The sequence below is a fragment of the Arachis ipaensis genome, chromosome B01 (genome assembly GCF_000816755.2).
Source record: "Arachis ipaensis cultivar K30076 chromosome B01, Araip1.1, whole genome shotgun sequence".
NCBI lineage: Eukaryota > Viridiplantae > Streptophyta > Magnoliopsida > Fabales > Fabaceae > Arachis > Arachis ipaensis.
In genome coordinates, this window is record NC_029785.2 from 87,424,271 (window position 1) to 87,438,895 (window position 14,625).

Below are 14,625 nucleotides of genomic sequence, written 5' to 3' on the forward strand. Positions count from 1 at the left end.
GATAACTAAAATAAATATTTTTAAAGCATAGGAAACATGTTTTCACATATATCACAGAATAAGGAAGAAATTATAAAACCATGCAATTTATATGAATAAGTTGGTGAAGAATTGATAAAACACTAAATTGAGCACAAGATAAATCATAAAATAGTGGTTTATCACCCCATTACAACCCACAAAAGTCCTCATGATATTCGCATTCATTCATCAAATATTAGTTTATTGTTAGTCGACTTGCAAATCTTTGAGAAACATGATTAAAGGAGGATTGAGTGATTAAACCCTACACACTGAGCGATTAAAGCGTAAACACATCCGGTGAGGGTTTCAATTGCTCAATTCTATGTTTCTATTGCTTATTTTATATCTTCTTGCAAGTTATTGAACTTAATTTTGGAAAATTTCAAATCAATTCATTGGACATTGATCATATTGCTATATTTTCCTTGTCATGGCCCTAAGTTCCTACCTTGGATTGATTGAGATTCTTTTGTTTGTTTTTGCCAAACTCAATAGGAATCATAGTGTAGATATATGTAGATAGCATTTAGTATAGTTACATGCATGTAGGTAGTTGCATTAATAATTACCCCTTCATTCATCTCCTTTGGTTGGTTTATGGTGCACGAAATCGTGATTGTTCATTCCCCAGCAATGGCGCCAAAAACTTGGTACGCACGTTCATAATCTACATTCTTTTTCACAACTCCGCACAACTAACCAGCAAGTGCACTTGGTCGTCCAAGTAATAAAACTTATGTGAGTAAGGGTCGATCCCACGGAGATTGTCGGTTTGAAGCAAGCTATGGTCATCTTGTAAATCTCAGTCAGGTGGATTCAAATGGTTATGGAGATTCGATAATTAAAATATAAATAAAATATAAAGTAAGATAGAGATACTTATGTAATTCATTGATGAGAATTTAAGATAAGCGTATGGAGATGATTTGCTCCTTCTGAATCTCTGCTTTCCTATTGCCTTCATTCAATCATTCATACTCCTTTCCATGGCAAGCTGTATGTTGGGCATCACCGTTGTCAATGGCTACTTTCGGTCCTCTCAGTGAAAATGGTCCAAATGTGCTGTCATTGCACGGCTAATCATTTGTCGCTTCTCGATCATGTTGGAATAGGATCCATTGATCCTTTTGCGTCTGTCACTACGCCCAACACTCGCGAGTTTGAAGCTCATTACAATCATCCCTTCCCAGATCCTACTCGAAATACCACAGAAAAGGTTTAGACTTTTTGGATCTCAGGAATGGCCGCCAATAATTCTAGCTTATACCACGAAGACTCCTATTTTTTGGAATGGAGGCTAAGAGATACACGCTCGATTTAAGGTAGAACGAAAGTGGTTGTCAGGTATGCGTTCATAGGTTGAGAATAGTGATGAGTGTCACGGATCATCATATTCATCATGTTGAAGTGCAAGCGAATATCTTAGAATAGGAATAAGCTTGAATTGAATAGAAAAACAATAGTACTTTGCATTAATTCATGAGGAGCAGCAGAGCTCCACCCCTTAATCTTTGAGGTGTAGAAACTCCACCGTTGAAAATTACATAAGTGAAAGTGGTCCAGGCATGGCCAAATTGCTAGCCCCCTAAACGTGATCAATGATCAAAAGTGATACAAAGATAATCTCAAAAATGATCCAAAGATTGTGAAATAAATCACTGAAAGTAGTTTTTATACTAAACAAGTAGCTAGGGTTACAGAAACTAAGTAATTTATGTAGAAATCCACTTCCGGGCCTACTTGGTGTGTGCTTGGGCTGAGCATTGAGCTTTCATGTGTAGAGACTCTTTTTGGAGTTAAACGCTAGGTTGTAGCCTGTTTCTGGCGTTTAACTCTGATTTGCAACCTGTTTCTGGCGTTTAACTTCAGAATAGGGTAGGAAGTTGGCGTTTGAACGCCAGTTTGCGTCGTCAAAACTCGGGCAAAGTATGGACTATTATATATTTCTGGAAAGCCCTGGATGTCTACTTTCCAATGCAATTGAGAGTGCGCCAATTGGGATCTGTAGCTCCAGAAAATACACTTCGAGTGTAGGGAGGTCAGAATCCAACAGCATCTGTAGTCCTTCTTCAGCCTCTGAATCAGAATTTTGCTCAGGTCCCTCAATTTCAGCCAGAAATTACCTTAAATCACAGAAAAACACACAAACTCATAGTAAAGTCTAGAAATGTGATTTTTATTTAAAAATTAATAAAAATATACTAAAAACTAATCAAATCATACTAAAAACTACTTAAAAACAATGCCAAAAAGCGTATAAATTATCCGCTCATCACAACACCAAACTTAAATTGTTTCTTGTCCCCAAGCAACTGAAAATCAAATAGGATAAAAAGAAGAGAATATATTATAAATTCCAAAATATCAATGAAACTTAGCTCCAATCAGATGAGCGGGACTAGTAGCTTTTTGCCTCTAAACAGTTTTGGCATCTCACTTTATCCTTTTAAGTTCAGAATGATTGCCATTTATAGGAACTCAGAATTTAGATAGTGTTATTGATTCTCCTAGTTCAGTATGTTGATTCTTGAACACAGCTACTTTATGAGTCTTGGCCGTGGACCTAAGCACTTTGTTTTCCAGTATTACCACCGGATACATAAATGCCACAGACACATAACTGGGTGAACCTTTTCAGATTGTGACTCAGCTTTGCTAGAGTCCCCAATTAGAGGTGTCCAGGGTTCTTAAGCACACTCTTTTTTTTTTTGCTTTGGATCACGACTTTAACCGCTCAGTCTCAGGCTTTTAACTTGACACCTTCACGCCACAAGCACATGGTTAGGGACAACTCGATTTAGCCGCTTAGGCCAGGATTTTATTCCTTTGGGCCCTCCTATCCTCAAAGCCTTGGATCCTTTTGATTTTACCCTTGCCTTTTGGTTTAAAGGGATATTGTCTTTTTCTTCTTGCTTTTTCTTTTTCTTTTTCTTTTATTTTTTCCATTTTTTTTGCAAGCCTTTCACTGCTTTTTCTTGCTTCAAGAATTATTTTTATGATTTTTCAGATTATCAATATCATTTCTCCGTTTTCATCATTCTTTCAAGAGCCAACAATTTTAACATTCATAAATAACAAATTCAAAAGACATATGCATTGTTCAATTATTCATTTAGAAAAGATAAAGTATTGTCACCACATCAAAATAATTTAACTAATTTCAAGGATGAATTGAAAATCATGTACTTCTTGTTCTTTTGTAATTAAAAACATTTTTCATTTAAGAAAGGTGATGGATTCATAGGACATTCATAGCTTTAAGACATAGTCACTAAACACTAATGATCATGTAGTAAAGACATAAACATAAATAAAACATAAAGCATAGTAAACGAAAAACAGAAAAATAAAGAACAAGGAAATTAAAGAACGGGTCCACCTTAGTGATGGCGGCTAGTTCTTCCTCTTGAAGATCTTATGGAGTGCTTTATCTCCTCAATGTCTCTTCCTTGCCTTTGTTGCTCCTCCCTCATAGCTCTTTGGTCTTCTCTAATCTCATGGAGAATGATGGAGTGCTCTTGGTGCTCCACCCTTAGTTGTCCCATGTTGGAACTTAATTCTCCTAGGGAGGTGTTAATTTGCTCCCAATAGTTTTGTGGAGGAAAGTGCATCCCTTGAGGTATCTCAGGGATTTCATGATGAGGAATTTCCTCATGCTCTTGTTGAGGTCCATAAGTGGGCTCTCTTGTTTGCTCCATCCTTTTCTTAGTGATGGGCTTGTGAGATGAATCTCTCCATCTCCTATGACTCGGAGGTGGAAGCAATTGCCTTCCCTTTCCTCTTTCTAGAGGTTTCTCTAGCCTTAGGTGTCATTAATGGTTATGGAAAAACAAAAAGCAATGCTTTTACCACACCAAACTTAGAAGGTTTGCTCGTCCTCGAGCAAAAGAAGAAAGAAAGGAGGAGAAGAAGAAGAGATGGAGGTGTGTGAATGGTTCGGCCAAGCGGAGTTTTAGGTGGTTATGATGTATGAAAAGGAAGGAGTGAAGATTTAAATTTGAGTGGGTGGGTGTAGGTGGGTTGTATGATGGTTTTGGAGGAGAAATGGAGGTGATTGGTGAAGGGTACTTGGGGAAGAGTGTTATGAAAAGGTGTGAAGAAGAGAGAAGAACAGGTGGGGTAGGTGGAGATCCTGTGGGGTCCACAGATCCTGAAGGGTCAAGGACTTAGCATCCCTGCTCCATTTAGGCGTGCAAAACGCCCCTAGAGTGCACTTCTGGCATTAAACGCCAGGTTGCCGCTTGTTTCTGGCATTTAACGACAGCTTTTCTCCCATTATTGGCGTTAAACGCCAAGTAGATGCTTTGTTCTGGAGTTAAACGCCAGTCTGGTGCCTGTTTCTGGCGTTAAACGCCCAAAATGGTGCTAGACTGGGCGTTTAACGCCCATTCTGCTACTCTTACTGGCGTTTAAACGCCAGTAAGCTCTTCCTCCAGGGTGAGCTATTTTTAGTTCTATTTTTCATTCTATTTTTGATTTTTCAGTTGTTTGTGTGACTTCACATGATCATCAACCTAAAGAAAACATAAAATAGCAGTGGAAAATAAATAGATATAATTAAATAACATTGGGTTGCCTCCCAACAAGAGCTTCTTTAATGTCAATAGCTTGATAGTGAGCTCTTATGGAGCCTCACAGATAATCAGAGCAGTATTGTGGCCTCTCAACACTAAACTTAGAGCTTGGTTGGGGCCTCCCAACACCAAACTTAGAGTTTGAACGTGGGGGTTTTGTTTGACTCTATATTGAGAGAAGCTTTTCATGCTTCCTCTCCATGGTTACAGAAGGAGAACCTTGAGTCTTGAATACAAGGTAGTCCTCATTCAACTAAAGGACCAACTCTCCTCTGTCAACATCAATGACAGCTTTTGCTGTGGCTAGGAAAGGTCTGCCAAGGATGATGGATTCATCCTCATCCTTCCTAGTGTCTAGGATTATGAAATCAGCAGGGATGTAAAGGTCTTCAACCTTCACTAGCACTTCTTCTACTAGTCCATAAGCCTGTTTCATGGATTTGTCTACCATCTCGAGTGAGATTCTTGCAGCTTGTACCTCAAAGATTCCCAGTTTCTCCATTACAGAGAGTGGCATAAGGTTTATCCCTTACCCCAGGTCACACGGAGCCTTCTCAAAGGTCATGGTGCCTATGGTACAAGGTATGAAGAATTTTTCGAGATCCGAATTCTTCTGAGGTAATGTATGCCTCATTAATGCACTCAGTTCATTGGTGAACAAGGGGGGTTCATCCTCCCAAGTCTCAGTACCAAATAACTTGGCATTCAGCTTCATGATTGCTCCTAGATATTTAGCAACATGCTCTTCAATGGTATCTTCATCCTCTTCAGAGGAAGAATATTCATCACAGCTCATGAATGGCAGAAGGTAGTTCAATTGAATCTCTATGGTCTCTGTATGAGCCTCAGATTCCTGTGGTTCCTCAAAGGGAAACTCCTTTCTGTCCAGAGGATGTCCCATGAGGCTTTTCTCACTGGGATTCACGTCCTCCTCACTCTCTCCAGGTTCAGCCATTTTGGTCATATTAATGGCCTTGCACTCTCTCTTTGGATTCTCTTCTGTATTGCTTGGGAGAGTACTAGGAGGAGTTTCAATAATCTTCTTACTCAGCTGACCCACCTGTGCCTCCAAATTTCTAGTGGAGGACCTTGTTTCATTCATGAAACTTAGTGTGGTCTTGGATAGATCAGAGACTATTGTTGCCAGGCCAGAATGGCTCTGTTCAGAATTTTTTGTCTATTGCTGAGAAGATGATGGAAAAAGTTTGCTATTGCTAAACCTATTTCTTCCACCATTATTATTGAAGCCTTGTTGAGGCTTCTGTTGGTCCTTCCATGAGAGATTTGGATGATTTATCCATCAAGGATTATAGGTGTTTCCATAAGGTTCTCCCATGTAATTCACCTCTGCCATTGCAGGGTTCTCAGGATCATAAGCTTCTTCTTCAAAAGTCAAAAGAGGGTGTAATGAAGTCACCAAGCATCTTCCTTGCATTGTTGGCATTGTTATTGGGTTCGGCCATGTCTCTTTCTTTTTCGAAAATTTCTGTCAGGTCCTCTCCAGAGAGTTGTGCTTTAGCTTCTCTTAGTTTTCTCTTAAGAGTCCTTTCAGGTTCAGGATCAGCTTCCATAAGAATGTCTTTATCCCTGTTCCTGCTCATATGAAAAAGAAGAGAACAAAAAAGAAGAGGAATCCTCTATGTCACAGTATAGAGATTCCTTTATATGAGTAGAAGAAGAGAAGAATAGAAGAAGGAGAGGAGAAAAATTCGAACACAGAGAAGAAGAGGGGGTTCGAATTATGAGTAGAAGAGGAATGTTAGTAGATAAATATATAAATAGAAAGAGATGAGAGAGAAGAATTTGAATTTAAATTAAAATAAAAGGAAAAAATATTTTTGTTTTTATTTTAATTATTAGTTAGTATTCGAAAATTATAAAAAAGAATAAAATTAAAATTAAAATTTAAAACAATTAGTTAATTAAAACAAATTTTTGAGAAAGGGGTTAGTAATTTTTGAAAATTGGAGAAAGAGAAGTAGTTACGTGGTTTTGAAAAAGATATGATTGAAATAGAAAACTTTTAAAATCAAACAAAAAGTTAAGTGGTTAATTGAAAAAGATTTTGAAAATCAATTTTAAAAAGATAAGAAGTTAGAAAAGATTTTGAAATTGATTTTGAAAAAGATATGATTGAAAATCATTTTGAAAAGGATTTGAAAAGGAAATTAAAAAGATTTGATTTTTGAAATTAAAGTTGATTACTTAACTAACAAGAAACAAAAAGATATGATTCTAAAATTTAAAGATTGAACCTTTTTTATTAGGCAAGTAATAACTTAAAATTTTTTAATCAATCACATTAATGTTAGCAATTAATTTCGAAAATATGAAATAAAGATAGAATTTTTAAATTGAAAATTTGACTTGACTAATAAGAAACAACTAAATTTAAAAAATTTTTTGACTAAGTCAATCCAAATTTTCGAAATTTATGAGAAGAATAAGGAAAAGATATTTTTTTGATTTTTAATTTTTTAATGAGGAGAGAGAAAAACATAAAAATGACACAAAACATGAAAATTCAAGATCAAAATACATGATGATGGAAGAACACTTTGAATGTCAAGATGAACACCAAGAACACTTTGAATGTCAAGATGAACACCAAGAACTTATTTTTGAAAATTTTTAAGAAAAGAAAAACATGCAAGACACCAAACTTAGAAATTTTCAAACTTTAGACACTAACAAATTGAAAATGCATATGAAAAACAAGAAAAGACTCAAAACATGAAATGCAAAGATCAAACAAAGAAGATCATCAAGAACAACTTGAAGATCATGAAGAACATCATGCATGAGTTTTCGAAAAGTAAAAGAAAATTCAAAATATGCAATTGACACAAAGCTTAAAATTTGACACTAGACTCAAACAAGAAACAAAAAATATTTTTGGTTTTTATGATTCTGTAAAATTTTTTTGGATTTTTCAAAAATTATTTGGAAAAAGAAAAATAAGGATTTCAAAATTTTTAATGAGAATTCCAGGAATCATGCATTGTTAGTCTAAAGCTCCAGTCCAGGAATTAGACATGGCTTACTAGCCAGCCAAACTTTCAGTGAAAGCTCTGGTCCAAAACACTAGACATGGCCAATGGCCAGCCAAGCTTCAGCATTCAAATCAGGCATACAACAGCTGATTAGATGGGAGTCCAGGGGCTCTTGTGATGATAAGTTGAAACCTCGGTTCAAAAGAATTAGACATGGCTTCACAGCCAGACAGACTTCAACAAATCATCATGAAACTCTAGAATTCATTCTTAAAAATTCTGAAGAACACAGAATAATTTATTTATTTATATTTGAAAATAAAAAGAATAAAAACAAAAAGCTTAAAATTAAAATAAAATTACCTAATCTGAGCAACAAGATGAACCGTCAGTTGTCCAAACTCGAACAATCCCCGGCAACGGCGCCAACAACTTGGTGCACGAAATCGTGATTGTTCATTCCCCAGCAACGGCGCCAAAAACTTGGTACGCACGTTCATAATCTCAATTCTTTTTCACAACTCCGCACAACTAACCAGCAAGTGCACTGGGTCGTCCAAGTAATAAACCTTACGTGAGTAAAGGTCGATCCCACAAAGATTGTCGGTTTGAAGCAAGCTATGGACATCTTGTAAATCTCAGTCAGGCGGATTCAAATTGTTATGGAGATTTGATAATTAAAATATAAATAAAATATAAAGTAAGATAGAGATACTTATGTAATTCAGTGATGAGAATTTCAGATAAGCGTATGGAGATGCTTTGCTCCTTCTGAATCTCTGCTTTCCTACTGCCTTCATTCAATCAATCATACTCCTTTCCATGGCAAGCTGTATGTTGGGCATCACCGTTGTCAATGGCTACTTCCCGTCCTCTCAGTGAAAATGGTCCAAATGCGCTGTCACTGCACGGCTAATCATCTGTCGGTTATCGATCATGTTGGAATAGGATCCATTGATCCTTTTGTGTCTATCACTACGCCCAACACTCGCGAGTTTGAAGCTCGTCACAGTCATCCCTTCCCAGATCCTACTCGGAATACCACATACAAGGTTTAGACTTTCCGGATCTCAGGAATGGCCACCAATAATTCTAGCTTATACCACAAAGACTCCGATCTTTCGGAATGGAGGCTAAGAGATACACGCTCGATCTAAGGTAGAACGGATGTGGTTGTCAGACACGCGTTCATAGGTTGAGAATAGTGATGAGTATCACGGATCATCATATTCATCATGTTAAAGTGCAAGCGAATATCTTAGAATAGGAATAAACTTGAATTGAATAGAAAAACAATAGTACTTTGCAATAATTCATGAGGAGCAGCAGAGCTCCACACCTTAATCTTTGAGGAGTAGAAACTCCACCGTTGAAAATTACATAAGTGAAAGTGGTCCAGGCATGGCCGAATGGCCAGCCCCCCTAAACGTGATCAATGATCAAAAGTGATACAAAGATATTCTCAAAAATGATCCAAAGATTGTGAAATAAATCACTAAAAGTAGTTTTTATACTAAACTAGTAGCTAGGGTTACAGAAACTAAGTAATTCATGCAGAAATCCACTTTCGGGTCAACTTGGTGTGTGCTTGGGCTGAGCATTGAGATTTCATGTGTAGAGACTCTTTTTGGAGTTAAACGCCAGGTTGTAGCATGTTTCTGGCGTTTAATTCTGATTTGCAACCAGTTTCTGGCGTTTAACTTTAGAATAGGGCAGGAAGTTTACGTTTGAACGCCAGTTTGCGTCGTCAAAACTCAAGCATTGACTATTATATATTTCTGGAAAGCCCTAGATTTATACTTTCCAACGCAATTGAGAGTGCACCAATTAGGCTTCTGTAGCTCCAGAAAATTCACTTCGAGTGCAGGGAGGTCAGAATCCAATAGCATCTGCAGTCCTTCTTCAGCCTCTGAATCAGAATTTTGCTCAGGTCCCTCAATTTCAGCCAGAAATTACCTGAAATCACAGAAAAATACACAAACTCATAGTAAAGTCCAGAAATATGATTTTTATTTAAAAATTAATAAAAATATACTAAAAACTAATCAAATCATACTAAAAACTACTTAAAAACAATGCCAAAAAGCGTATAAATTATCCGCTCATCAGTTTAGCATGAGGACATGCTTGGTTTAAGTGTGGGGGAATTGATGATTCCATATTTGTTGGTATATTTTGGTTTGAATTGAGTGGATTTCATCACATAAACCCACATTTATTCATCCGAATAGCATGCTTTTGAGTTTTCTTCCTAAATTGTGCTTAAATGTGAAAACATGCTCTTTCGTGCTTAGTTCTAGTTAATTTTATTCACTTTAATCCCATTTGGTGCCTTGATGTATTTGCTAAGTGATTTCAGGTTTCCAAGGCAAGCATGGGTTGGATAAGTGAGGAGAAGAGCATGCAAAAGGGAAGAAACCATGAAGAAATGAGATTTGGAAAGCTGTCCATCCTGACCTCTCGGTACTAAATTTGTCATAACTTGAGCTACAAAGATTCAAATGAGGCAGTTCCAGCGGAATTGGAAAGCTAACATCTGGGGCTTCGATTTGATATATAATTCGCTATAGTGGACATATGTCTATCTGTGCGGACGCACACAACTTGTGCGTACGCACAGGTCAGAAAACAGCAAGTGTGCGGACGCACACATCTGTGCGTCCGCACAGGTCCCTGCACGTGAGCTCATTAATTGGAAATCACTGGGGGGGATTTCTGGGCCCCCAAAACCCATTCCAACTCAGCATTTGAAGCTATTTAAGGCCAAAGTGAAGAGGAATGAAGAAGGGGGGCAATTAACTTTAGCTTTTATTATGTTTTCTCTTAGTTTCTAGAGAGAGAAGCTCCCCCCTTTCTCTAGAATTAGGGTTCTTAGTTTAATTTCTTGCGATTTCTACTTTTAATTCTTGTTTTCGTTTATTTTTCCTTGTTATTTATTGTTATTACATCTTGTTCTTCTTCATTTCTCTTGTTATTTCCTTTATTTTGTCACTTTTATGTTTTATGAACACTTTTGTCATTTTAATTCTAATTAATGCAAATTTATGTTTCCATGTCATTTATTGCTTTCTTGAGTTGTCATTGTCATTTTCTTTCTTTGGTAGTTTTAGAATTTATTTTAATGCAATTTAATATTATTTTATTCTCATGCACACCAAGTGTTTGATAAAATGGTTGGCTTAGTTTTCACTTAGTTTTTCTTCGCTCTTGGCTTGGAATTGTTGACTTTGGTGATCCTTGAGTCATTGATCTCCATTCTTGCTTGATATATTAGAGTAGTTAGTTAATTTGGTTTCCCTTGACACTATGTGACCCCTAGTATTGACATAGGACTTAGGGATTAGAATTAACTATGCCTATTTGACTTATCTTCAATGTAAGGTTGACTAAGTAGGATTAACTCTTCATAGTCATCATATATTTGTGGTCAATGACTAGGATAGGTAGCCTTAGCCTTCAATTACTTGCCAAGAGGTTTCTTGCATTTTAAGTTTCCTTTACTTGCATTTAATTGCTTTAACTTTTATTGCGTTGACTTTTATTTGCTTTGATGTTTAATTTATTGCATGTTTAATTTTCACACTCTTGGTTGAGAAATTGGATGTTTGGGTAGAATTGAGTTATGGATGTCCATTCCGCATTGTGTGAGAATGGTTAATTAATTTGGTTTCCATTGACGCTAGTGTTTCACTAAGTAATTAGTGAGTTGACTAGGACTTATGGATTGAGATCAATTACACCTTTTGATTAATTCTCAAGGAGGATGGACTAGTTTGTATTGCTTCCACACAATTGCTATATTTATGGTCCACAACTAGGATGGGAAGCCTAGATTACCCAATTCTTGCCAAGAGTTGCTATTTAAATTCCTTGCATGTTCATTTACTTTCTTGCTATTTACATTTCTTGCTGTCTTGCTTTCATTCCCAATTCCCCATACTCTCTCTCATAGCCAATAATTGTACATTTTATTTGCAACTCCTAGGGAAGACGACCCGGGAGCTAAATACTCTCGGTTATTTTGTATTGACTTTATTATTTGATTGATGCTCAATTGTTGGGTTTGGACTATTTGCATCGTCACACACGTACAGGACGCTTACACGTCGGGCAACGAATTTTGAAAACCCACATGTACGCGTGCATGACGTGTACGTGTGGATGTGATTGGCGCTCAATTGCAAAGGGAGCGCTACGTTATTTGAGTGAGCGTTTTCGAGTAGATTTGAATTTGGAATTGAAATTTTCGCAACCGAAGCGCACGCATACATGACACGCACGCGTCGATGGAGCATCTAAGATGAAGCACGCTTACGCGTGGGTGGCGCTGAAGCTTGGAATCAAAATTTTACTATCCACGCGCACGCGCAAAGGACGCACGCGCGTGGGGAGCGTTCATGCCGCCAACATAGCACTCGTTTAAAGAATGCTATCAAGGATGCGCACGCGTGAGTGGTGTGCGCAAGCATGATGGAAGCTGAAGATGGCAATGACGCGCACGCGTATGTGACGATGTGCAAAAAATGCAAAGGGACGCATGGGCGTAAAGCATGCGTACGCGTGATGAGTATTCAGTGAGAAATGACGCGCACGCGCAGTAGAGCATACGCGTCGGTGAATGAACGCTACGCTCTCTTTCAGAATGTTACGTTCCCCTAGAAGCTGCAACCAAGTACCCATCTCTGATCCAGTTCATCAAAGGCCAAAAAGCCACTCCAAGTACTTGATGACTGAATTAGAAAGTGTATAAATAGGAGAAAATTTAATTTCAATAGGGGAAATCTTCTTTTGGGACTTTTCTTTTTTTACATTCTTCTTATTTTTCCTTTTAGTTCTGTTTTAGGAATTTTGTAGAATTTGGAGATCTGAGTTTATTTTGCTTTCTGTTTTACTTCTGTTCTTCTTCTTCTGCAATTTTATTTTCTGTTTTGGTTTTTACTTGAGCTATGATAAACTAAACCCCAAATTGATTAGGGGGAGGAGTTCTATTGTAACTTTAATGAATCAATGAAATTCTTCTTCTTCTCAATTCAATTTAGTAGCTATTGGATATCTTCTGTTTTGATTTAGAATTCTTCACTCCGGAAGGGGTTGAATTCAATTAAATGCTTGTGTGAGCCTTGGAAGGGGGATCACTTGCATTAGAATTGGAGCTCTATCCTTCACTACTCTCTTGATCAACGGTATTCGGGAGGAATTGAGATCTTGAGAGTTAGTGTGGCTTATGGTTGAGAGATATACACTTCACCTCTTCTCATGACAATTAGATCAAGGAATTGACAAGATTGATTGTGATTAGAGAGATTGTATTGCCAAGGAATTGGGATCCAATCAACGTCAATCCACCATAGATCTACCCAATGGTTGAGAAAGGAGTTGAATCTAATTTGATTCAGGAAGGATTACAGTACCTCCAAACCTTGATGAATCACTTTCTTTGAATTTTTCACCTTAGAGTTCTCTGATATTTACTGCAATCTACATTCTGTCTGATTTTCCAGCACCCAATTCCCTTTCTAATTCATGCAATTTAAGTTCCCTTGCGCTTTAGATTCTGCAATTTAAATCCCTTGCACTTTAAGATTCAGTCATTTACCTTTCTTGCAATTTAAATTTCATCTCTTTTAATTTCTTGTTCTCTAAGTTTCTGCAATTTACTTCTCCTGCAATTTAAGATTCTGCCAATTTACCTTATGCACTTTAATTTACTTCCAATTTACTCTCTGTTAATCAACTTTCACTCAAATCATCAACTGTTTGCTTAACTAAATTCATCACCTAACTAAAATTGCTCAATCCATCAATCCCTGTGGGATCGACCTCACTTTTGTGAGTTTTACTACTTGATGCGACCCGGTACACTTGCCGGTTAGTTTGTGTGGAATCGATTTTCCCATATCAAGTTTTTGGTGCCGTTGTTGGGGATTGATTTAGATTGACAATGCTTAAGTATGTGATAATCTAGATTAAGCAATTTTTCTTTATTTTTGATAAGAATATTAACTGTTTGTATTTTTGTTTTTGCTAACTTTAACTATAGTCTAGCAATAGAGTATTCTGTCTTTAGTTTCCTTTAGTTTTATTTGTGTTGTATGCCAAGAGAAAGAAGAGGTGCATCTACCTCTTTTGATTCTGAGCCAGAGAGAACATTCTTGAGATTGAGAAGAGAAGCAAGAGGGAAGGGAGTTATTGGAGAAGAAGAATCAGAAGAGGAAGACCAGGAAATGGATGGTAACCTCCCCAATCTACCAAAAGAGGTGGCCAACAACAATGGCCAACCTCAAAGGTGAGTTCTAGCATCATACACCTTCCCCAATCCAAGAAACTGTGGGAGCAGTATACTCACTCCCAATGTTCATGCAAATAACTTTGAATTGAAGCCTCAACTTATCACTTTGGTACAAAATAATTGTTCCTATGGAGGAGGCCCCCTTAAGGATCCAAATAAACACCTATCTGTCTTCTTGAGGATATGTGAAACTGTCAAGACAAATGGTGTGCATCTGGATAACTACAAGTTGCTGCTATTCCCGTTTTCTTTGAGGGATAAGGCATCTCAATGGTTGGAGACATTTTCCAAAGAAAGCATCAACATTTGGGATGATTTGGTGCACAAATTCCTATCTAAGTTCTACCCATCTCAGAGGATCATAAGACTGAAGACAGAAGTGCAAACATTCACACAAATGGATGGAGAATCACTTTATGAGGCATGGAAAACATACAAAGCTCCGATTAGAAAATGTCCACCTGAGATGTTTAGTGAATGGGAAAGACTTCAGAACTTCTATGAGGGGTGATGACATGTCATCATGTCATGTTTTTCTATACTTTTTCATACAAAAAATTGATGATTAGTACTTAAATGGTATATTTCTTTGATCTTTTGATTTTATAAACTTTGTAGGAAATAATAGAAGAAGAAGCAATAAAAGTACCAAAAGAAGAATCATACTCCCAAGGTGGCAAAAGAGTTGGAAACAGACTCAAGGAGGAGCAAAGAGGATTTGCAACCCTGACCTCTTTACACTCCA